Genomic DNA, 27,308 nt, shown 5'->3' on the forward strand with positions numbered 1-27,308 from the left:
GCTCAGCCCCTTGAAGTGAAACTTCACCTCCTCTCTTCCTACAGCAAGCCGGAGGACCACACCTCAGGGGTGTGCTAGTGTGTGTGTGTGTGTGTTTGTGTGTGCGTGTGCGTGTGTGTGTGTGTGCTGGAGCGTGAGGAGCATATGAGCCCACTTCAGAACTACACCAGACTTGAGAAGCTCCAGTTAGGAGAATGGAAGACAGCTGGCTGTATCATCCACTGTGCCATCCCTGGCTTGACTGTTAACTTGGCGGACCCAAGTTTTCCCTAGACTTGGAGCTGGCAGGATGCCCACTGCTGTTTTCAGATGTTTCCTCTCCCCCTATGCATTTGCCTCAATGGGCCTTTCTCTTTCCCAGCTTTATGTACATATATATATGTCAATAAAACCTTGTTCGTATTAATCTGCTTCTGTTTATGTGTCTTTACTCACTGACTCAGCTGTAGAGGAAGAACTGACATATGTGAGTGGTGATGTGGGAGCCAGACTTAAGACACCAAAATTCTGTGTCCCAGTGACTGGGATGTGGAATTAGGCACACATTATGGCTGCACGTGCTGACTCCTGAAATCTGTTTTCAGTGTAACGAGTGACAATCAGGAGGAACTAAGGTCCAGAGGAGGGAGAGTTGGGGTGACTCACCCTGACTGATTAAGTGTGCTGATGTGTCCAATCCCTGCCGACCCGTGGAGCAGTGCATTGAGTGGGCCGCACGTATCTCAGAAGAATGTTTTTCTCAGACTGATGAAGAGAAGCGACAGGACTTGCCTGTGGTGATGCCAGTTTTTGACAGAAATACCTGCAGCATCCCCAAATCCCAAATCTCTTTCATTGTTCATCACAGACATGTTTGCTGCTTGGGACGCCTTTGTAGACCTGCCTGAGTTAACCCAGCATCTTGACAATAATTTTAAATACTGGAAGGGACGGGACGAAATGAAGCTGCGGAGCCTCCGCCCGCCTCCGGAACAGTGGGCGACACTGCCTGGGGCCCTGACGCGGTGTCCCTCCAGTCACTTGGGATTCCCGAGGGCGGTCAGAGTTCCTTGGTCCTTTCGTCCCCCGGTCTGCAGAGCCTGTCAGAGCACACAGGGACGTCAGCAACCTTCTGTAGCCACCATCTGATGCCACTGCCATAAAGTGAGACTTAGTCCACTCAAGGTACCTGGGCCTGCTGCGGGGGCTCTTCAGAAAGTCACGTGAGAACCACGGTTTGCATTCGCGTCCGTTAAAACATGAGCTCGGGACTGCCCCCGCAAAGGACGGAGATGGATTTCCTGCCAGTGACAGAGAGTGTCTTGTTACAATTTCTCTCAGTTATGTTCAGCACTTAAGAACAGCTAAAGGCAATCGGATCTTTTTTCAAATCATAGAAGGTGCAATCACTCACTTTGGAACACTACTGAAAGTGGATTCTCTTTTAAAACTGAACAGAAAATGCAGACAAAGAAATTTTGAAGTTGATTATTAATATCAATTATTACAATGTTTTATTTATTTTATTAGAAGTTCAATATTTTCTATGAATTTAAAAATACTTCAAAGCCAAAGCCAACTTTAAATACCATGACCAAATTGACATGATTCATATTCATTAGATATGTATTACTTCGTGTACAGACTTATTTTCATAATGCAAATTTAAAATATAAAATGACACATTTTTACTGCAAAAAACAAAAACCACACTGGAGGCTAGATACTCCCTGATGTGTGATAAGGAACCACACTTTATGACTGAACTTTTTGAAAATGCTGAAATGTCTTTTGGGGCATCTTTTTATTCAATTGAGACTTAGGCCAGTCATCTTCATACATTCCCACTACACCCAGAGAGGATGGATTTGGCATCCGGGTTCATGTGTCTGGAGAAACAAAGGAAGAGTTCATACCTGCTCTGTAATTACTGAAAATTTAAGTTGACCTCAAATGTACCATGCTGCTTAAAACAGCAGAAAAGATCCTCTTTAATAACTGGCTTGGCTCTGAGCTAACCCACTAAAATATCAAATCACGAGAGTTATAATTGTGCCCAGTTCTGGCTGACCCTAGAGTTCTGCTGGGCCTCCACTAGGTTTAATAATGGCAAAATTCCTGAGTCTGTGCAGCCTATCTTCCAGTTGGAGGGGAGAACAGAAACCCATGTACATTCTCTGGTAGGTACGACAGGAATAAATGCTATGGAGATTAAGCAGTATATGGTGAGGTGAGATTGTGGGCAGAGAGGAGCAAGGCTTTCAACTTCAACGGTAGACAGGATAAGTTTTACTGGGAAGGTGGAATTTGAACAGTCTAGAGGGAGGCAGATGAGTCAGACATCTGAGGGAAAAGCATTCCAGATCATGGGAATAACCTCTGCAAGGCCCAGAGGAAGGATGCCAGTGTCCTCAGGGAAGAATCAGTAAATAATGTGGCTGGAATAGAGTCAGCAAGTAGGAGGGAGGGAAGGAGGAAAGGAGGACAGAGAAGATGTGTGTGGAATTCCCTGCATCACCATTTACTGATTGAGTGATCACAAACAGTTAATTCAACCTTCAAGTGTTCCAGTGAACTCAGTGCTTTTCCTATGGCCTACTGACCTCTCAAGAGTTTTGGAAGGATAAAATAATGTAGGGAGGTGACTTATAAGCCATTGTTACTGTTCTATACATAAGGATAGATGGGTAGACAGGTAGATATAGATAGATAGATACATAGATAGATAGATACATAGAGAGATGATAGATAGACAGATAGATGATAGAGAGATAGAGATATATAGACAGACAGATAGATAGACAGATACATAGAGAGACAGATAGAGACAGAGAGATAGAGAGAGACAGAGAGATAGGCAGATAGATAGACAGAGAAGAGAGAGAGACATAGACAGATAGATAGATAGAGACATAGATAGATAGAGATAGACAGAGAGATAGAGATAGAGAGATAGATAGACACACAGATAGATAGATAGACAGAGAGATAGATAGATAGATGGATAGATAGACAGATAGAGAGATAGATGGATAGATAGACAGATAGAGAGATAGATAGATAGATAGATAGCTAGATAGACAGATAGATACATAATAGGTAAGGACTGAATTTCTGTAAAATCATAATTTTAAATAATAGTTTCATTGAGATATAATTTACTTTCCATATTATTTAAAGTGTACAATTTAATGTGTTATGCATCTACCACCACAATCAATTGTAAAACTTTCATCCACCCCCCCCCCCCCAAAAATAATGTACTATAAGTCACTCACTCTCCCACTTCTCCGAACCCTAGGCAGCCACTAATATACTTTGTCTCTACAGATTTGCCTAGTCTGGACATTGCATACAAATGGAAACATACAATTACTTAGCATGTTTTCAAGGTTCATCTATGTTGTAGCATGTATCAGTACTTGATTTCTTTTTATGGCTGAATAATATTCCATGGTGTGGTTATTACTGTGTTTCATTGATCATTCACAGTAAATGGCCATTTGGGTTATTTCCTCTTTGGGGCTCTTATGAATAATGCTGCTGTGGTTGGATTTACATGCAGGTTTTGTATGCAGGTCTACATTTGTTTTTTAAATTAACAGACTATTTTGGAGCTGTTTCTGGCTTACAGAAAAATTAAGCAGAAAGGACAGAGTTCTCATACTTCCTTACCTCTCAACCCAGTTTCCCCTATTATTAACATCTTACATTAGCATAATATATTTGTTATAGTTAATGAACCAATATCGACACATTATTACTAACTAATGTCCATGCTTTACTTTACACTTCACTCTTTGTTTTGTACATTATATGATTTTTGACAAATGTGCAATAACCTGTATCCACCATTACAGAACCATACACAGGAGTTTCTCTGCCTTTACAATTCCGGGCTTCACCCATCCTTTTCTCCCTCCCCACAACCTCTGGCAACCACTGATCTTTTGATTGTCTCCACACTTTTGCCTTTTCCTAAATTTCATATAGCTCCAATCATATAATATGCATGTAGCCTTTGCAGATTGGCTTTTTTTCACTTAGCAATATGCATTTAAGCTTCTTCCATGCCTTTTCATGGCTTCATAGCCTTTTCTTTTTATTGCTGAATGCTATTCCTTTGTACGGATACACAATAGCTTGTTTATCCATTCACCTATTGAAAAACATCTTGGTTGATTTCAAGTTTTGGCAATTATGAAAGAAACTGTTATAAACATCCATGTGCAGGTTTTTATGTGGACATAACTTTTCAGTTCCTATGGGTAAATACCAAAGAGCATGATTACTAGATCACTGTATGGTAAAAGTATGTTTAGTTCTGTAAGAAACTGCCAAGTATCCTGCTAGCAACAAATGAGAATTCGAGTTGTTCTGCATCGTCAACAACTTTGGTATTTCAGTATTTGGATTTTAGCCATTTGAATAGGTGTGTAGTGGTATCTCATTATTGTTCTAATTTAAAATTCCCTGATGACATGGAATGTGTAGCATCTTTTCATATGCTTATTTGCCATGTGTCTATTTTCTTTGTTTAATCATAGTTGTTTTGGTTTTTTTTAACCAATGCCTGGTAACTCTTGTCCTCCTTTGTCTATTTATATTGTCTTCTTTCTTTCTTTCTTTCTTGTTCTGTTTTTTTTTTTTTTTTGAGCTTTGGATCATTTAGTCTTTTTCCTGGTATATCAAATTATTTTTTATATTAAAATTGGGCTTAACTTATTTTAGGAAACTATAAAGATACCTCCACATTCTGGATGTCGTTATCGTTCTCTTGAAAAGATTTCCTTTTGCCCATGGCAGACAGTTACTCTAGGGACTGGAAACCTTAGTCCATTCTCAGTTTGAGCTCATTCAAAGCTGTTTTTCAGTCTGTGTGAAGGTTGCTCTATTTCTGTCTTGTCCTTCCTCTACGGGTGTTGCCCTTTGGGATTACCATATGAGCGTTTGGATTCTCCCTATTCCCAACTACCCATGTATTTGTTAGGCTTTAAATGTAATGGTTTCCGCAGCCCTGTGAGACTAAAGATACACTTAGCTTGTCATTCCATTAGTTGTTGCCTTTAGCTTGAGCTCTTGCCGTTTGGCTTCTGTGGTTAGAGTCTTTTGAACTCCTTGGCTTTTCAGCTCCTAGTCTGTAAGATTTGAATCAGCAAATGCCCCAAGGAGAAAAGCTGCACCAAATGTCAAGCTTGCGTCTGTGTTTCCCTTCTCTCCAGAACTTGGCCCACATGTCTTGGTGTCTCTCTAACATTCAGATGCCAGCGAACAGATGTTTTCTTACTTTATCCAGCTTTTCTAAAATGTCTTTGGACTTCACCTGATCTTATGTTATTATTCAACTATCATCTCAATTACCCCTAGGAAGAAAATCTACAATTTCATGTTTTATTTTCTTATTTTCTATATTACCTCCGTTTCTGTAGAGACCTTTGACCTGACTGTTCAGTCTAGTTCCTGTGTTACCAGTAAGATGGAGATAAGGTGGAGGCTAAGAATATTGGGGGGAAACCACTGATGAATGATAGGTCTCGTTCGTTTTGTTTTTCCTCTCCTTATTTACTCCGGCAGCCTACATTTGCCTTTCTTCATTTGACCCAGTTGCCCAAATAAGGAACCCACTCTGGCAAAGACCTGACTTTACTCTCATAAATGTCTGCATGTTAGGATTAGCGAGATGATGAACACCATGCCAAAGCTCTTGGTGCGAGACTTTTGCAGACTTTTGTTATCCCTTTAGTTTGCCTCTTGCCATCACTGCTCAGATTGTTGAGGTTTTCTAAGATTCTGTAGGTCAAACCTCTCTACCTGCATACCAGATGAGCCCTTCTCTCTTTCCTGAGCTCACCTGCGGGAGGTTAGCCCTCGGTTTTTCTTTTTCCCCATCCAATCATAATTGTTCATGAATTCCAAAAAGCCCTCAAAGTACCTGTCATCCCTTTCTCTCCTCTCTTTTTTATCAACACTGTTAAATGTTAAGCATATATTTGCATACCTCTTTCTTACTTACAATGGAATACTGGAAAGCGCGATCATGCAGTGTGAGCCCCACCAAACTAGGACTCATACAACACTCTCCCCCAGGCCTAAACTTGTGACATCCACTGGTTTTCTTATAATATCTTATATGTATCTAAATTTGTAATGATTTAGTTAATTCCTGAGTTATGTGACAATAAGAAATCAGTCAAATTAGCACTACAGAAGCACAGCTTAGACCTAGGGACCAGAACCAAGGACCACAAAAACCTGTTAACCAATAAGTTTCACTTGTACTTTGTGTTTAACAAGTGGGTGAATGGGAAGTGAGGGAAAAGGAGTTTAACTTCATGTCACAGAAACTTGCACTAAAATGAAGAGGAAAATGACCCAGTTCCTGGTTCAAGTCACTATAATCTGCTTCAATAAATAATAACAGCACATAAGAAAAACAAACACTATATGATAGGAACAATGGATAATTAATTACCAGATCAGGGAGGACAGATGACACTTGCTATGGGATTTCATTAAAGAAGGATTCCAAAAAGCACTGGCTTCTTCTGAGAAGACTTCTTAGAACAGGCAGCATTTAAACTGAGTCTTGAACAAGTATATAGAGGGTAGGGAACAGGCCTTCCGGGCAGGGCACAGGCACAGTGTCAGCAATGGCACAAAGGGCTTATGGAATAGGGAACAAAACTGGCTGAACACAGGAGTGCTACGTGTTGGGGAATATGGGGGAAAGGCTGACTGAGGTTGGTTAAATGAAACATCATTAGACGGAAGAGAAAGTAGGTGGAAAGACAGATGGAAGACTGTGGAAAGCCTCTGAAGATGGAGGTCAGCATAATAATATTAAGAAATCAGTGGTACTTTGACACTGTATGAATGTCTAGGTTTAAAAAATCAAGAAAACACAATAAAAGAATAAACTACTGATATAATGATATGTAACCAAAGGCCAGATACCAAAGAATACACACTGTGTGATTCCCTGTATGTCATATATGGTGAAAGAGGTCAGCTTGGGTGTTGCCCTGGGGGAGTATGGAACAGAAAGAAGTAACAGAGAACCTTGTAGGGTGTCACAAATATTTTATAATACCTTGACCTGGTGTTGGATACATGGGTGCCTAGAGATGTAAAAATTCAGTTATTAGCAATGCAACCTGGTGTTTATGGTTTGTATGCATACATTAAAAAAAACTCTAGTAGGTTAATTAGGCTGTCAGCTGTATGAAGTAAATTTTGGTCAAGGAATAGCCAAGGTAGTAATACAGTAATAAGTTATACATGTGCTCACTGTGCTCTAGAACGTCACGACTGGAATACAAGAAATATGTGTAACAAAAAAGACAAATGTTCAATATTGATGGTTGGATGAGCTGAATAAATTAGATCACTCTACTTTCAATTTAAGAACTTGGCCAGTGTTTGGATACCTTTGAACAAAGAAAAATAGGAAATACAATTGTTATTGAGCATATGCTATGTATCAATCCCTGACTTATATTTTGACACACATAAACGTGGGAAATATTGCACCTTGTATCTGAGACAATGAACATGAGCGACGTGGCTGGTTTTGACACTAGAGGCTGAGAAAACAATCAGCTCAGAATCGTAAGAAGTTTGAAGTCGGAGGAAAAGAATCAAGAGGAAATACTGGTAAGTGCCAGGAGCTTCTGGAAACTACATAAGAGATGAAGACCGCAGAATTGTTGAGCTTTCTAAGAGGCCCAATGACTCAGGTAAAAACAGAAGGCTTAAAACTGAAACCTGGGGATATATGTATACATACAGCTGATACACTTTGTTATACAGCAGAAACTAACACAACACTGTAAAGCAATTATACTCCAATAAAGATGTAAAAAACAAAACAAAACTAAACAAAACCCTGCAAAGTAACAACTGTTAGGACAAACAGTAAAGAATTATAAGAAAAATAATCACATGCCTGTCCCCACACAGAAATATCTTAAGCTCCATCTCAGCATTTCTCGATTGGCCTTTCACAAAATACAGTCCCATCAGCTGAATATAGGTTTCTCAAGTAACTGTGAGTAAGACTGAATTAAAAAAATGAAATCACTTCCTTCCTCCAAAACTTTTCAGAGTACGTAATGTAACAAAGTGAAACCTGAATTTCATGCCGGGATGTAGAGTACGGCTCTTCCCATATGCTTCTGTCTTGTAACTACATCAACATCATCTAAAACCAGTGTTGTGCAGGACAGACATTGTGAAACGCTGCTCTCATCATGTAAGATATCAGGTCCTTCTCAAAATCCATTCTTCCTTCTGCCCTTTCTCATGTTGTCCCTGCCACCTGATGGGTCTCTCCTAAGCTCCACCTGCCAAAACCCTCCCCATTTTTAGGATCCAAGAGATAATAAAGGCTTACATTACTAAAAAGCAGAGAAAGAAATCCCTTCCCAGGGATCTACATTTCCTTCCTAGGGAAAAGAAAAACTGTAAAGTATACCACAGTGACCTTAAGTCTATGAATGTAACTATGTTGTGTTACTTTGAGTTCTGTAAAAGTCAATGTGCTACAGTATATATGGATATGAATATTTGATCTCTTGCATGCAGATCTTGCTGATAACTTTCATCGTGAGCGAGGTTAATGATTCAGGAGCCACTGTATTTGGCTCAGCCCTTAGAACCAGGGAATGTTAAAATTGGAAAGGTCCCTAGATATTAGCAAATCTATCCACCTCATATTCTAAGTAAGGAAACTGAGACGTTCACAGATTGGATATTTATACTAACAAAGGATAAGGATATAAGATATTGGCAGATATATCTTTTAGATTAAGAATTTAGAGATTTTTGTAGAATACTAAGACATTATGTCCACTGATACTGAGACAATGTGGTTTTGTTTTTGTTTTTGTTTTTTTTATTAATTAATTTATTTATTTTTGGCTGCGTAGGGTCTTCGTTTCTGTGCGAGGGCTTTCTCTAGTTGTGGCAAGCGGGGACCACTCTTCATCGTGGTGCGTGGGCCTCTCACTATAGTGGCCTCTCTCGCTGCGGAGCACAGGGTCCAGACGCGCAGGCTCAGCAGTTGTGGCTCACGGGCCCAGTTGCTCCCCGGCATGTGGGATCTTCCCACACCAGGGCTTGAACCCGTGTCCCCTGCATTAGCAGGCAGATTCTCAACCACTGCGCCACCAGGGAAGCCCAGAGACAACGTGTTTCTTAGTCATCATTTTCTATTGCCGTGACGAAGCGAGGTGGTAGTCAGTAGTTGTACAAAGGGAAAAAGATAACTTTACAAACTCCCAATTTATATACACAGGGAAATTCATCATTCATGTTATTTAAGCTAACTGGATGCAGTTTATCAGCTACATTGAGGAATGGTGAAGTGTCTATACAATTAACATGTTAGTTTCTGTCACGAGCTCCCTGTTGTTCAAGTGAGTTAATGGTCAGCACTCAACTAGGCACTTAGAGTCCATTATAAATCTGGACTAAACGTTTATCTGTGGCATCTTTATTCTTCTTTGGTGCCCTTAGGCAGAATTAGCTCTCTTATGTTTTGATAAATTCAAGTATTAAACAGGGCTAAGGTTTCACAAGTTCTTTGGCCTAAACATGGGGGTAAGGAGGACCAATGAGCTGGAGTACTTCTAGATTTGAGAATGGTCAGATTGAGGAAGAAGAGTCTTATACCAGAGGTGAAAGAAGACTGATTAGAATTACCTATTTTTAAACATTCCGACCCTTTTCAATGTTCTAAAGTGATCATGAAGTACATGGGTATGCTAGGAAGTAAGGGAGTCAACCAAGAATATTCTGTAAGAGTTTGTGGATGGCAATAAAGAGGCAAGGAAGATAGAGAACAGACTAGAAAAGGCTTCGGTTGGCCATAATGAAGTCAGAAGGAGAAGGAGAAGAAGAATGACAGATGCAATGGGAAAGAGAAAGCAAGAATAGAGAAGCAAAAGGGAAAGTAGAAAAATGAGACAAATTTGGAGAAGGAAATGAGGAAGAAAACTGGGTGAAAGAGGGAAGCACTGATGGTAGACCACATGACACTCAAAACTTAACACGATGGGGCTTCCCTGGTGGCGCAGTGGTTGAGAATCTGCCTGCCAATGCAGGGGACACGGGTTCGAGCCCTGGTCCGGGAAGATCCCGCATGCCACGGAGCAAATGGGCCCGTGAGCCACAATTACTGAGCCTGCGCGTCTGGACCCTGTGCTCCGCAGAGAGAGAGGCCGCGATAGTGAGAGGCCCGCGCACCGCGATGAAGAGTGGCCCCCGCTTGCCACAACTAGAGAAAGCCCTCGCAGAGAAACGAAGATCCAACACAGCCATAAATAAATAAATAAATAAATAAATAAAATTAAAAAAAAAAAAACTTAACACGATGCACATTTAAGATGTGCCACCAATGGCCATGGTCATTACCCTCAAATAGTTTACAATATGTGTTTCAAAGACATTTATAAATTGAAAATGCCATTAAAATAAGTGCCAGGGTAAAAGTATTCATGGAATTGTATGGGAGAATAAAAAGTCTCCCGTCAATGAGCCTTCTGAGACATAGGAAAAAAAAAGAAAAACCTAAAAAGCATAAGACTCTTCCTATTTTCATTTCCAATGATACATCCCAATCTTGATGATCAATCAGCGATTTAAATGTCAACTATAAACCCAGTATTTTATTAGCTGCTATGCAGTATACTGGAGCAATAGAAGAGAGAGGACCTCAAACCCTCTGTTCCCTCAAACTGAAAGGCAGGCTTCCTGACCCCTCCAGACCACTACTGGACACAGGGAACACACACTAATGTTTCAGGACCCCAACCAACAGTCACCTGCTTTGTGATTACTTCCGTGACACACCCCCACTAACACCACTGACTCTGCTGCTCCTACGGGACATTACATATATTTCCTATTTTAACACATACCACAGTGCATTATAATTATGATTGCAGATACATGTTCTAACAATTTAAAGAGAATGATGACTTTTTTGCTCTTTACATCTTGCTATTTCCCTTCTCATAATATTTCTTGAAGAGAAACCATAAAAATATAAACAAACACAAAAAACAGAAATTATACAAAATGTGTGCTTTGCAGCTTAACACAAACTTAAGTAAAATTCGTTCTGACAGCATCCAGCATGACAAACTTCCATGGTACAAATGAGAATGGACCAAGGTTTGAGCAGGTACAGGAGACAATCCAGGCATGAACACCACCAAGAAAAGGTAGACAGGAAGTAACATGGCGTGTAGGAAATCACGAGACCAGTCTGATGGGAAGAGACTTAAACAAGACTGAAACTCACTTTCTAAACCTCCATCTCCAATTGGACAATTCGCAAGACACAGGTGCACCAAAGTGGCCTATTTGTTCAATCCCTTTAATGGGGAGAACAGTTTAAAATTTTACCCGTTTAGTTTGCCCCAAAAGCAACTATCAAATGTTGGCAGGACACAATGAAGGCTTACCTTTGTTAACATAGTTAAGTCTCTCTCTCTCAGAACTAGCCCATTTAGCTCCAGGTTCCTTATTGCACCCGACGCACTTACACAGCATTCGTGAGCTTTACACAACTGGAAGGTCACATCTTTATTTCTTATTGCAGGAACACAACTTCTGGAAACTTTATTTCTGTCACAACCTAAAGCAAAATTATTGTAAAATGAGTGATTTAAACCGTACATTTTATCATCATTAAAAAGCATCTAAAAAGAAAAAAAAGCATCTGCTCTGTGCTAAGGATTAGAAACGACTCCTGCCCTTAAAGCCTCGTTAAGGAGGGACATGTATAAACTCAAAATTTCAATCACATGAGATAAAGAACCATAACCTTTATGCACAGAGGTTCCTATGGAGGCAAAAAGTTATATCTAAGTGATGGCTTCATGATAACCCTGAAGTACAATCGAGAAAGCTGAGGCTCTGCAGAGGTGGAGGAGGAGGTGCAGTAACTGCAGAGGGAGCACCTCTGCACAGACACTCAAGCCTGACACCTGCTGGGCACTGTAAATACTGCAGGTGGGGATGACTAAACGCCGGGGCGGGGGGGGGGTCCAAGTGTGAGAAGGGACAGAAAATAGAGATGTTGGTCGAAGCAAGCCTGGGAGAGAGCATGGCTTGTATCCCACAGGTGATGAGCCCTGGGGCTACCACAGGCTGAGTAAGGGTGCCTCCGCTGATTAGAAAAAGGCGCCCCGCTGCTGAAGGACTGATTAGGTAAAGGGAGTGATCACAAAAAGCTCCCCTTCCTCAGGGCCAAAGAGCCCCAGGAGGCTTGGCCAAGCACAGTTCAGACTACACGCCTCTGGGCAGAGCACACGCTGGGCGGCTAGTACGCACTAACTCTGTGTGGGCAAGTCATTAGCAGCATTATTTTAGGCGTATCTTTTCATGTTAGAAGATCACTCAACCCGAGTAGGCAGATGAACTTAGAGGAACTGAGTCCAGGGGCCGCGAAACCACCCAGGAGCTTCTGCCATAGTCCGGGAAAAATGTAATGTGGATGAAGAAGCAAATTTACGAGGAGGCCAAAATCTACAAGCTAGACCCACTGGATGAAAAACACAAAGAAAGTTCAGTGAAGGAACTCTGAAGAGAATGGGCTCTGCAATAAATTTTTCTTACAATCAAGGTAAAATATTAGGCAACATTAAGTACAGTGGCCTTTAAGGTCCCTTCCAGCTCGAATTTCTTTTGATTTCTAACTTATTACTCTGGTTAAGTAAAGTCCCTTCAGAGGGACAGAACAGTTCCTACACCTGAATGGGATGCAAAGAATAATCTGACTTCTCTTCACCAGGGGATGAGTTGAACTGTCCTTGCAGAAGAGATAACACACGGTGTGAACCCCAGATCCTAGAAAAGGGCCAGGCACACAATAAGTATTCAGCTTTTTGAAAACAAATGAGCAATCATTTCCTCTCCTAGATCTTCACACCCTTCCTCTGCTGGCTACTTTCTTTCAGCTTATAAGCATCCTCAATATACCCACTGAAAAAGCTCTCACACCTATGACTCTTTGGACCTTCTTGTGGGTAACCTAAGTCTCTCCCATGCCTTCAAACACCTGTCCTCCCAAAAAGCCCAGATCTGTACCTTGGGCCCAGACCTGTCTACCAGGCCCCCCAAAAGCACTGAAGATGAAGTAAGATCCTTTCCCCAGCCCCAATCCCTTCCTACTGTGCTGTGTATCTCACAAAAAGATGCAGCTATAAACTGTCACCCACGCTTGCTGCCCTCCCTTTTCTAACTGGTCACCAGGCCCCACCCATTCTCTCTCGGATCTCCGAAATCCAGTCCAACCTTTTACAACTTAAGTGGGACCCTTAGATTACAATTCAGCCTGCACCCCATCAAGTGCTTTCCACATGGAGGTCCGAGTGAGTCTCTAAACCAGAAGTCCATCTCACTGTTGTTCAGCGTTTCCCACAGCCTTCAGGATAAACATTAAAACTTCTGACAGGACAAAGAAGGCCCTTTTCTGTTTGGCCCCAGTAGGTTTCCAGTATCAACGCTCATTTCTTTCCCAAAACCTGAGTTCCACTCGTGTACCTTACTTTTGCCATATTTTCTTATATTTCTCAAACTTTGACACACACTGCTCCCTCCTGCCACCCCAGGAGCTTCCACTGCTCCCTCCTGCCACCCCAGGAGCTTCTATATATCCTTAGAAAGGATGGCACCTCCTCCAAGAAGCCTGAACTCTCCCTTCCAAGATTCTGTGCTCTGCAAAGGGGAAGGGGGGGGAGGGATAAATTAGGAGTTTGGGATTAACATATACACACGACTATATATAAAATAGGTAATCAACAAGGACCTAATGCATAGCACAGGGAACTCTACTCCATATCCTGCAATAACCTGCACGGGAAAAGAATCTGAAAAAGAATGGATATATGTATAACTGAATAACTGTGCTGTACACCTAAAACTAACACAATATTGTAAATCAAGTATACTCTAATATAAAATAAAATTTAAATTAAGAAAAAAAAAGATTCTGTGCTCTGCAGCACCAGAACTCACTTCTTCCAGAGCACTGACTACTGTGTCTGTGTTTACTTGCTCCCCAGTAGAAGGGGAGATGACCTAGGGCATAAGCATCGTCTCCAGCAGCCCTTGGTTCTGACAACTCATTCAAGTGCCAGGATACTTTACACACATAACCTGCTTAATTAATTCTAAGAACCCACAGAAAGAGTGGTTTTTAATGTCATTTTACAAGTGTGGGGATTGCAGTTCAAAAGTAACCTGGGCTTCCCTGGTAGCGCAGTGGTTGAGAGTCTGCCTGCTAATACAGGGGACATGGGTTCGAGCCCTGGTCTGGGAAGATCCAACATGCCGTGGAGCAACTAAGCCCGTGCACCACAGCTACTGAGACCGTGCACCTAGAGCCCATGCTCCGCAACAAGAGAAGCCACCGCAATGAGAAGCCCGTACACCGCAACAAAGAGTAGCCCTCACTTGCTGCAAATAGAGAAAGCCCACGTGCAGCAACAAAGACCCAACGCAGCCAAAAGCATAAATTAATAAATAAAAATCAAAATTTTTAAAAACACAAAAACACCATCACAGAAATATCCAGAAAAATATTTCACCAAATAACTGGGCATGGTGGCCCAGACAAATTGACATGTAAAATTAACCACCTAAGCCATAGTTTTGCCATCTTTTACTGAGAAATCTGACTTATCTGAACTATTTTGATACCTAGAAGATACCTTCTAGAGGTAACACCCTCAGTTTTTGACATGGTAGGCAGCAGAGGGAAAGAGCCCATTTGCCCAGTCAGATGACACCTAAAAGGATAAAATGCTGTCTCTTCTCTCTCCAACCCATAAGGATGAATGCCAAAAACGCATCACTTGTATCTGCTTTAGCTAACATATGATAGGCCTGGAACAGACCTATGCTCCCAGCAAGTCTCATGAAATGCTGTTTCATTAAGGGGAGACTTTACTTGCTAAGATTAGAAGCAAAAGAGGGTGGTGGATGAAAAACTGCCCAAGGATATAAGTTCACGCAAGGGAGCAGGAGAGAGAATGGGTATCCGAAGATGTGCGCTCTGAGCCAACACTAATTCCACAGCATCAGGTTGTAATTCAGGGAGCCAAACTGCTGGGGTTTCCCCCCCCCCCTTTTTTTTTCCTCCAAAGAGGGACAAATCAAGCATACTGACAAAGGAAGAGCATTAGTCACCACAGATAAACTCCTTTTTAGAGGTGATACCGCAAGTGATTTGGCTCAGTGTAGACTATGATTTGGCTCCACAAACCATAAGCTAGAGCACTTCATGCCAGGTCCCTCCTCAAATATCCATGATAGGTAGAAATTCGGCATCAGTACTTTTTGAAATCTTCCCAGGTGATTGTAATATGCAATCAGGGCTGAGAATCTGGAGATGTAGAGAGAATTTAAATTGAACTTTAGTTAAACAGTAAAACAAGCTCTGACTCTACTGGCTGGAGCTAGACAAGGGATATGGATTTAGTGGGATGAGAAGATAAAGAACACCAGGGAGTAAATCAAATGCTTTACACCTGTGCTTAGCTAATTGTTACTCAGATAATTCAGACAATCTTACAGCACCTGAACCCTGAAATTCCTTAGCTCTGTTTTAAAAAAAGTAACTCTTCAGGTACCTGAACTCTGAGAATCACGTAAATCATAAAGAAAAAGAAGAAATCTTACTTTTTGAATTAGTTGATTTCATATATACTGTTTCACTTTCATGATATTAACTAGATATCTTTCTTTCCATTTTATGTTTGAGGAAAGTAAGGCTTTAAAAATCTCAGTAACTTTCTCAAGGTCACTTGTTAAGGGTGTGGTAGGCAGCATAATGGCTCCTAAAAATGCCCTCACCCTAATCCCTAGAACCTATTAATATGTTACGTTACATGGTAAAGAGGACTTTGCAGATATGACTGAAGTTATAGACCTTGAGATAGAAAGATTAGCCTGGATTGCCTCATGGAACAAATCTAATTGCATGAGTCCGTAAAAGCAGAAAATCATTCCCAACTGTAGAAAGAGAAAGAGAGAGATGTCCTAATAGAAGCAGAATCAGAGAGATGCAACATTTTGGGTTTTGTAGGTGGAGAAAGGGGACTCTGAGTCAAGGACTACAAGTGACCGCTGGAAGCTGATAAAGTCCAGGGAACAGAAACACCCCTAAGAGCCTCCAGAAAAGAATGTAGCTCTGCCAACACTTTTTTTTTTTTTAACCATCTTTATTGGAGTATAATTGCTTTACAATGGTGTGTTACTTTCTGCTTCATAACAAAGTGAATCAGCTATACATATTCATATATCCCCATATCTCCTCCCTCTTGCGTCTCCCTACCACTCTCCCTTCCCTAACCCACCCCTCTAGGTGGACACAAAGCACAGGGCTGATCTCCCTGTGCTTTGTGGCTGCTTCCCACTAGCTATCTATTTTACATTTGGTAGTGTATATATGTCCAAGCCACTCTCTCACTTCATCCCAGATTACCCTTCCCCCTCCCTGTGTCCTCAAGTCCATTCTTTATGGCTGAGTCTTTATTCCTGTCCTACCCCCAGGTTCTTCATAACCATTTTTTCTTTTTTTTTTTAGATCCCATAGATATGTGTTAGCATACGGTATTTGTTTTTCTCTTTCTGACTTACTTCCCTCTGTATGACCGTCTCTAGGTCAATCCACCTCACTACAAATAACTCAATTTCATTTCCGGCTGACTAATATCCCATTGTATATATGTGCCACATCTTTATCCATTCATCTGTCGATCCTGCCAACACTTTTACTTGACTCAATTGAGACCAATGTCAGACTTGTAAGGTAATAAATTTACGTTGTTTTGAGTCACTCAATTTGTGGTAATTCGTATGAAAGCAATAAAAAACAAATACAGAGGTCCTACAAGAGCCAGGCTACATATTTATAGTTAAGTATTTCTAAAATGAATTTAACCTTGTGATTGACAGCAGCAGCAGCTTCCAAGGGATCCCACCACACACCTGAGGCAAAAGCAGCCTAATAAAGAAGCAGTGACAGCAGCAGGTCACTGCCCCACACTTGGGGTAGAGGGGGATTTGATCAACTGTAGCAGCAGCATAGCCTGAATGGGAATGCATCCTCCTGGGGCACTAGTCCCATCAACATTAGTCTAATCTGCTAGCATCTGCTGTGCCAACAGGCCCAACATATACAAACCCTCCAACTCAGCAGCATTAAGTGAGCCAGGCTCAGTGTTTCCTGAAACTCATATCCAATGGCACTGGAAAGCCCAGATATCACCTACTGTTATGAAAACATAAAAAAACAATAACAGAAGACTGGGAACTTCAGAAAGAAAAGGGGAACAATGGAATGGGTGAAAACAAATGGGGTAAATATAAGAGACTATCATTAGCTTCATGAGTTTCTTAAATCCTATATGATGGTCAAAGCAAAAATTATGACACCATCTGATGTGGTTCTCAATGTATATAAAGGAAATACTACAGAAAATCATACTTTAAAACTGGGGACTATTAAGAGACCTAAATGGAAGTAAAATTTTGAAACTTCACTTGAAGTAATAAAACACTGATTCCAATAGGCTATGATAAATTACATATGTATACTGTAATGCCAAAAGCAACCACTAAGAAAACTATACAAACAGTATACACAAATGATTATAAGCAAATTAGATTAAAATGGACTTATTAAAAAATGTTTAAGTAACCCACAAGAAGGCAAAATAAGAGAAACATAGGATTCAGAAACTAAGGTAAAAGACAAAACAAAAAATAAAATGGTAGACCTAATCTTTAACATAGCAATAATTACATTAACTGCAAATGATCTAAGTAACCAAGTCAAAGACAGAGATTGGAAGAGTAGATGAAAAAAAATCACAAGCATGATCCAACTATATACTGTCTATAAGAAGCTTACTTTAAACATCATGATATAGGTAGTTCAAAGTAAAAGGATGAAAAAGATATATCATATGAACATTAATCAGAAAAAGCAGGAATGGTTATATTAATATCAGATAAAGTAGATTTCAGAGCAAAGGAAATTATTAGGGGCAAAGAGGGTCATTACATAAAGATAACAGGAATAATCCACCTAGATGACCTAGTGATACTAAATGTGTGTGCACCAAACAAAAGAACTTCAAAACACATGAAGCAAACACTGAAAAAGGTAAAAGGAGAAAATTTTAAATCTACAATTATTATTTGAGACTTCAACACAGCAATTTATAGAACTACCAGAGAGAAAAATCAGCAAGGATATGGAAGAACTGAAAACATCATCAATCAACAGGATATAACTGACATTTAAAGAACACACTCAATAAAAGCAGAATACATACTCAAGTGTCCATGGAACATTCACTCATATACCATATACTGGGTGATAAAAAAACATTAGCAGATTTAAAAGAATTAAAATCATAGAGAGTCTGTTCTCTAGCCATAATGGAATCAGACTAGAAGTCAATAACAGAAAGACAACAGGAAAATCTTCAATCACATGAAAACTAAACATCACAATTCCAAATAACTCATGGGTAAAAAGTCAAGGAAAACATTTTAAATGCATAGAATAAAAGAAAATGGAGGTATAACAGACCAAAGTTTGTGGAATGAAGTGAAAGCAATGCTGAAAGGGAAGTTTATAGCACTAAATTGGGAAAGTAAATATTACAAAGCAATAATCTAATTTTCTATATTAAAATAGTAAAAACGGAAGAGGAAAAAACACTAAACAAGCAGAAAGAAGGAAATAATAAAGATGAAACAAAAATCCATGAAACTGAAAACAGGAAAATAGGGGGGAGGGAAATCAATGAAACAAAAGGCTGGTTCTTTGAAATAAACAATCTTATCAATAAAGATGTAGCAAGACTGATCAAGATAAAAAGAGAGATGGCACAAATCACAGATATCAGAAATGCAACCGGGGATACCATGACATATCCTGCAGGTTAATAAGGGACAAGTTATTATGAACAAGTCTACACTATAAATTCAAAAATGTAGATGAAATGGACCCATGCTTCTACACCCAAAACTACCGAAACTCAGCCAAGATGAAATAGATAATCTCAATTTTCCTGTAACCATTAGAAACACTGATTTTTCATTTAAAAACGCCCAGAAGAAATATTCAGGCTTAGATGTTTCACTTTTACCCAAGACTTAAAGAATTAACACCAATTTTACATGACTTGATAAGAAACAGAAGTAGAGGGAACAGTTCCTAATTAATTTTATGAAGCCAGTATTACCTTGATACCAAAACCAGACAGGGATAGTATAGAAAGAAGAAAACTACAGACCAATATTTTTTATGAAACTGCCTGTAAAAATCCTCAGCCAAATATTAGCAAATTAAATCCAGAAATATATAAAAAGAATAATATACCATAACCAAATGGTATTTATTCCAGTTATGCAAAGTTGGTTAAATATTTGAAAATCAAATAATGTAATCCACCATATCCAATAGATTAAGGGGGAAAAGTCATGTAATCCTATCCATTAATGCAGAGAAAGCATTTGACAAAATCCAACCCCATTCATGATTTTAAAAAAAGAAGAAAGAAAACTCCAAGCAAACTAGGAATAGAAAAGGAACATACTGAAACTCATAAAGATGATCTACAACCTATACCGACATGATATTTAACTGTGAAAGACTGAATGCTTTCTCTGTAAGATCAGAAACAAGGCACCGATATCTGCCCTCACCACTTTTATTAAATATATTACTGGAGGTTCTAGTAAGAAAATAAAGCAAAAATAAAGAAATACATAAATTCAAAAGTTAAGTTTTTAAAAAGTTTATTTAAAAGATAAAAGGACTATTCCTACTATGTTGAATAGGAAGGAATATATCCTACTGAATGTTGAATAGTAATATATCCTATTATATTGAATAAGGAAAAGTAAAACTGTCTGCATCTGAAGATGAGATGACAATCTAAATGGAGAAAATACCAAGGAATCCACAAAGAGCTTGAGAAATAATATTAGTTTGTAAATGTTTTAGAGTACAAGATCAACACAATTTTATCAAATTATGTATTAATAACAAATGTGTAGAAGCTTAAATAAAAATATGTGATGCCATTTACAACTGACCTAAATAAATACTTAAATATAAGCCCAATAAGACATTTATAGGACCTCTATACTGAAAATGACAAAATGCTGATGAAGAAAATTTTTAAAGTCCCAAACAAATAGGGAGACATACCTTGTTCATGGATTAGAAAACACAACATAATAAAGATGTCAATTCTCCCCAAGTTAAGAGGCTTAACACAATTACTCTTAAAATGCCCTCAAGGTTTTTTGTGGCTATAGACAGGCTTAATCTAAGATTTATATGGTAAGAAGAGGCTGAAGAATAGCTAAAACAATTTGTAAAGGAAGATTAAAATGGGAGGAATTAATCTACCCAATTTCAAGATTTTGCAGTAATGATGGAGGCTAGATACATAGATCAATGGAATGGAACAGAGAACCCAGAAAGAGACTGACATAAATACATTTAACTTGTTTTTGACAGCAGTGCAAAAGCTATCAAGGAAGAATAGACTTTTCAAAAAATGGTACTGAAACAGTTGGACATCCCTCGACAAAAACAAACAAATAAAAAATGAACCTTAACCTAAACCTTACACACCTTACACAAAAATTAAATCAAAGTGGATCATAATCTTAAATGTAAAAGCAGGACATTTTTAGAGAAAAAAAAATAGGAGAAAATCTTTGGCATCTAGAACTAGGTGAATAATTCTTAGACTTGACACCGAAAGTATGATCAATAAAAGCAAAAACTGATAAATTGGATCTCATCAAAATGAGTTAAAAATGCTTCATAGAAGATCCTTTTAAGTGGATGAAAACTCAAATTACACAGTGGGAAAACATATTTGAAAATCCCATATGAGACAAATGACTTGTATCTATAATATACAAAGAACTCTCCAAACAACTTACAAAAATCCAACTAGAAAATAGGCAGAAGACAGGAACAGACATTTCATGGAAGAGAATATACACATGGCAAAGAAGCACATGAAAAGATGTTCAACGTCGTTAGCCATTAGGGAAATGCAAATTAAGACCATAATGACATATCAGAGAATAACTAAAATTAAAGTATAGTGACAACATCAAATGCTGGCGAGTACGTAGAAAAATTATATCACATCACTGGTGGGAATATAAAATGGTTTAGCCACTCTGAGAAACAGCTTGACAGTCTCTTTTAATCCGAAAAGTAGATTCACCCTACAATGCAGTAATTGTCCTCTTGAGCATTTATCCAAAAGAAACAAAAACTTAATGAAGTTCCCACAGAAACTTACACATAAATGTTCATAGCAGTTTTATTTATAATAGCCAAAAACTGGCAACTACCCAAATGTCTTTCAATGGGTGAATGTTGAAACAAATTGTGATAAAATCTTATGATAGAATACTACCGAGCAACAAAAAGGAACAAATTATTAATATATGCAAAAATTGAAATGAACTTCAAGGGAATGATGCCGAGGGAAAAATTTTAAAAAGCCAGTCTCCGAAGATGAAGTAATTCATGATTATGTTTACATATTATTCTTAAAATAACAAAACTGTGGAGATGGAGAACAGATTAGAAGTTGCCAAGGGTTAGAGATGGGAGTAGAAGGTACAGCGGGGGAACTTTGTGAGGTTTTTGTGGTCCCAGTACAAATAATACAGCAATCTTGGTTTTAATCCCTAAAGATTTTTAAAAGCAATTCCTAATAAGAGGTGTCCAGATATTTAGCAATGGCAGCAGATTAGAGGTATAGCTCCCCAACATGACAACTTCGAAAGACATCTATACTATCAACACTAATTTAATGCATATGTTAATTTTAAAAAGGCCAGTCACAATACTTAAGTGGTACATATCTTAACGATATTATTCTGGGTATCCAGCTACACCAGATGGACTAGCAGGATTTTCTGTACATTCAATCTTATTTAAGACAGTAAATCTTATAATAAGACAGTTAAAAAAAGAAAAAGAAAAATAACAAACCTCAACTACAGTTGGATATTCTCATAGGAAGATGAGGTGAAAATATGTAGCAGCGGTTCAAACGCTTAAGCAGTGGCACCTAAATCTGGCTGCACATTAGAATCATCTGAAGCACTTTTCAAAAACCCTCACACCGACGGTTGGTCATCCTAGACCAATAAAATCATTTTAAATCTCCTCAGACGATGCCAATGTCTAGCCAGAACTGAGAACCAGCGGACTAAGCAGAAGGGGATGTTTCTACAAAGATCTCTTAACAATAAGTCCTTTCACCCAATCAGATTTACCTCCCCGCAAAGGGGTAAAGAAGGCTAGATGTTGTCCATACTTGCTTAGCTTTAATTAGCACTTGTGACTTGCCCAAAACCTACATCTTGTTTCCCCTAAATTTCAGGTTATTCCCTAAGCTTTTCAAACCCAGGGCTAAGGGGTTTGCCAGGATGAGATTTTAAGTGCTCACACAGGGGAAGTCCCTGGCAAACCAGGACACTGAAATGTAAAGCATCCTAAATAACCCTGCCACTGCTCCCAGATATTAGTCTGTGCCAACCAGTGGAGAAAAGGCATTCTCCATTACTACCACGGCAAATGCTCCTGTACTTGCCTTGGCCAGTCCCTATCTTTTGCAGGCGCCACTCCCCTTCACCTGCTGGTGGACGCTTTGGTCAGCTGACAATGCAGATATTTTCAAACTTTAAGGTGAATAAAAATCATCTGGAGGGCCTGTTATAACAGAGATCACTGAGCCCCACCAGAGTTGCTGATTCCATAGGGCTGGGACCGGGCCCTAAAACTTGAATATCTAACACATTATCAGGGGACGCTGGTAAAGCTGGTCAGGTAAAGTCTGGTAAAGCCGGTCAGGAAAAAGAAACCCGACGTGTCAGATCATGAAGTACGGAAGGGCAAGCCCGCAGGCAGTCCAGGCCCGGGGGGACCGGGGTCCCCAGCACTACAGAGCCAACGGCAGCCCGGCTCGGGCGCCCCTCGGAAGCACGGGGTCCCCGCGGCCGAGTCTGCGCCCCCGGCCGGCCCCGGCTCCCCTCTGCCCACTCTGCGCGCGGGGGCTGGAACGGCCGCGGAGAACCACGGCGGGGCGGGAAGGGGGGCTCCAAAGAGGGTCTGGTGACTCGAGTCGCTCCGTTTCTCGGTGGGCTCAGCGCACGCCGTGGAGGAAGAGGGGCGGGGGCTCGGGAAGAGGGGACGGGCGGCACTCACGTAGACCGGCAGCGGCCACGGGTAGACGGCGGGCTCGGCCCCCACGGGCGACTCCAGCCTCAGCTTCTCCCCCATGTCTTCGCGCGCGGCCCCCGCACCAGGCTAGTCTGGCGGTTAGGGGAGGGGCGGGGCGCCGCCGGCGGGGGCGGGACAGGCGGGCGGGCCGGCGGGAGGCTGAGGGGAGGGGGCCTGGCCTGGGCCTCAGCCGGCGCCGCCGCCGCCGCCGCCGCCGCCGCCGCCGCGCTCCCGTCCGGCCCCCGGCTCCCTCTTTGTGGTCACCGGCCCGGGGCCTCCAGCGCTGCTGCCAACTCCGGCCGGTGTGAGGCGAGCACAACGAGCTGGGGCCGAGCTGAACCACTCACTCGTGGCGAGCGCCGCCCGCCCCGTGGACACGCCCCCTCTCACGCACGCACGCACGCACGTCTTCGGCTGCCCCCGGCCACTCCCACCGGCCCGAAGTGGGGACCCGGGGAGACCCCTTGGGGCCTGGGGTGGCGGGTTCGACTCCCGCCCTTGACGTACCGTGGCACCCCCCCCCCCCACCAATAATAGGACTATAATTCCTCATTAAGTATGACAGCCGGAATCCTGGCTTCTGTTCAAAAAAATGCCGTGTATTTAGCCTATGCTAGGCACCAGACCCCTGGATGCTCAGTACTGGCAAACAAGGAAATGCCCTGCCCTCATGGCGCTGCCATTTTAATTGGAATAGTAGTGACAATGGTCAAGGGAGAAAATAAAGTGTCATCATCGCCACGGGGATGGTTAATCTCATGTGCGCACTGCGTGGGGCCCCGGCAGCCACAAACATTATTCCAGATGTGGCCAGGAAGGTATTTTTCAGAAGAGATGAACACTGAAATTGGTCCACTTTGAGTAAAGGAGATTGTCAATGCCGCGGCGTGGGTGGGCCTCGTCCATCAGTTGAAGGACTGGAGAGAAAAATGAGGTTCCGTAGAAAGAGGGAACTGTTCCTCCAATGGCCTTGGGACATCAGCTCTTGCCTGTGTCTCCAGCCCAGAGTCCTGCCCTGACTTGCCTGCCTCACGGTCACATGAGTCAACTCCTTAAAACAAAACTATATATGTAAAAATACTGAATGTATACAAGCCTATTAATTTGTATATGTGTGTATACATATTATATATATGTATACACATATGTTTATATGTGCGTGCGTTTGTAGTATATGTGTAAGTACTATATACAGTATACATACAAGCCTATATATTTGTGTGTATATATTGTATACATGAATGTCTGTGTATATATATAGAATACATATTATAAATGTGAACATGCTGTATATATACACACACCCATATATTAATATATGGGTGTGTGTATATATACAGTATATGTACACTGTATGTATGTATGTATACAGTGTATATTTATATATAGGTGTGTATATATGTTGTATACCTGTATGTGTATATGTTTCTAGGTATTATATGTATATCTGTATATACTATTATATACACACTTGCGTATGTATTTATATGTGTATGTACATGCGCATATTTACATATAGGTGTGTATGTGTGTGTATACATTGTATATATGTATGTGTCTATATCTTATATATATATGATATATGTATGTATATATACGATGAATTTATATATCCAGTACATATATATTTTTATGCTATGTGCTTTTATATGTAGGTGTATATGTGTGTCCATATGTATATACGTGTATGTATTGCATATATTATATGTGTATGTATGTATACTGTCTATATACACACCTAAATATCTTTGTATGTGTGTATATATGTATGATATATATGTACCTAGGTGTGTCTATTGCATGTGTTATACGTATATGTACATACTGTATATATACAAACTATGCATTTTATTTGTGTGTATGTATAGTGTATATGTCTGTGTGTATTGTATCTATTATGTGTATATGTGTGTATACATACTGTATATATACAAACTATGCATTTTATATGTGTGTATATATGTATGTGTGCATTGTATATACTATATGTGTATATGTGTGTATGCATACGGCATATATACACAGCTGTCTATTTTTGTATGCGTGTACATATGTACGTGTGTGTGTATATACACACACACACCCTATGGATTCTGTTTGTCTGGAGAACCCTCACTGATACGGACACTTATGACAATTGAGTAGCTGCTCTTTGCCAGCCAGGGGGCCAAAGGCTTGTCCTTTCGGTGTCTGCCTTAAGTGTCACAAGTCCCGGGAGGGAAGGTGATGCGGCTCCTACCAGTTGAGGTGCCTCAGGGTCAGAGAGGTGCACAGGGCGGGGGGCTGGAGCCTGGTGGAGCCCAGGTGGAGTTCTAGCAGCAGTACAGCCTAGCAGTCCCACTTCCCCGGGTGCTTCTCACAAAGACGCCGAGGGAGCGACGGGATCTGAAGGAGGGGATGAGGAAGCTTCCGTGGGTCCGCAAGCCCAGACCAAGGCTGACTCGTCAAGGGTGTTAGAGGTCAGGACTGTGGTTACCCTGGGGGTGGGCTTACACAGAGCCATTCACATTCTGAAAAAGTATCCATTCTGCTCTTGTTTGTATGTTTACCCCCCTCCCCCAAATCTTTTAAAAACAGATTCTCTTGATTGCTGGGAACACACACGGGGAAGTTGTGTGTGAGGGGGTGTGATCCAGGGGACAGGGAGGAGAAGCCCCTCACTCGTAGGGCAGGAGTGGCTCAGCTTTGTGAGCTGAGGATGGCCCACGAGGTCCCAGAGAGAAGGGTCCCCGCTCCGTCCCTGCTCTGTGCACCCCATTCCCAGCCTGAGAAGCCCAGAGCCACCCCCCCCCCCCCCAACACACACACACCAGGGAGGAGAGCCAGTCACCCTGGCTCCCAGGCTCCGGCTCCAAGGCTTCCGGCACTAGGAGCTATTTTCAGCTTTCATGCCCTAGGACACAGCCAGAGCTGTAGTCTCCGGAAACTCTCTATCTCTCGCCCGCCCTCCCTCCCTCCCTCCTCCGCTTCTTCCCCCTCCCGCTCCATCTGTCCTCCCCTCCACCCTGCATTTCTACACAGGATGGCTCACAGACAGCTGCTCCCCGCGCCCACCTGCCACCATTCAATGGATGTCAAAGCAAGCCCTGGGGACTTCCCTGGAGGTCCAGTGATTAAGACTCCGAGCTTCCACTGCTGGGGGCGCGAGTTCGATCCCTGGTCAGGGAAATAAGATCCCACATGCCGCACGGCACGGCCAAAAAAAAAAAAAAAAAAAATGAATAAAAAATAAAGTTATAGTGATGAGACAGCCCTAGTGGTGCAAGGATGGGACGTATAGCTCTATGGTATAGAATAAAGGTCCAGAAACAGATATATGAGAACTTGCTATGACAGAAAGTGGGGAAATTAAGGAGTTTTCAATAAATGGCATTAGGACAATTGCATATCCATGTGGGAAAAAGTAAATTAGAAAAAAAAAAGCAAGCCCTGGTCAGGTGTGACCTTGGGCCCAGGGCCATTGGCACACGTTGTCATGTGGGACGTTCTTCCTTCGACTCCTCCCTCCCTCCTGTGTCACGGTCACTTCCTCCAGAACCTTCCTGGACTCCCCTACACAAGCCCGGGGTGTGCCCTCACCCGCCCTGGATCACCAGAATTCCAATCCCGGCCCACCCTTCTCCGCCAGGTAAAGAACTGTGCATGGTCAATAAGACCGTAGAGGTCATTGGCCATTGCTACTGCAGCTGGAATTGTTACTGTTTAGATAGGGTGACCAACACCCGCCCCCAGTTTGCCCAGGACCCTTCAGGTTTGAGCGCTGGAACTGTGGGGAAACCCTCAGTCGCGGGGAACCCCAGAAGGCTGGTCAGCCTATTTAGGACGGATCTTTCACTTGATCTCCCAACCCCCGAGAGCTAGAAAGGGCATCTCCCCCCTCCTTCCATTGTAACCTTCATTCATTCATCCACTCATCCCTTTATTCAGCTCCTTTATTCAGCAAGTATTTAGGAAGCATCTACTACACAGCAGACACTCTTCTAGGTGCTGGGGACATAACCGCATCCCTGTCCTCAAAGAGCTCACGTTCTAG

The 27,308-nt window shown here is 41.4% G+C and overlaps 1 long non-coding RNA gene across 2 annotated transcripts; it reads right to left on the reverse strand.

The window, feature by feature from the left end:
• Nucleotides 1-275: 275 nt before the first annotated feature.
• LOC309658800 lies at nucleotides 276-23,794 on the reverse strand. Of its 2 annotated transcripts, XR_014262398.1 has the most exons (3): nucleotides 23,261-23,788; nucleotides 11,448-11,620; nucleotides 276-1,280 (listed from the first exon to the last, which is right to left on the reverse strand). It is a non-coding gene; the product is annotated as an uncharacterized lncRNA (long non-coding RNA). The 2 variants fall into 2 exon arrangements; XR_014262399.1 differs by lacking the exon at nucleotides 276-1,280 and having other exon boundaries at nucleotides 11,554-11,620; nucleotides 23,261-23,794.
• Nucleotides 23,795-27,308: the final 3,514 nt, after the last annotated feature.

The sequence above is a fragment of the Balaenoptera physalus genome, assembly GCF_965194825.1.
Source record: "Balaenoptera physalus genome assembly, chromosome: 3".
Lineage (NCBI taxonomy): Eukaryota > Metazoa > Chordata > Mammalia > Artiodactyla > Balaenopteridae > Balaenoptera > Balaenoptera physalus.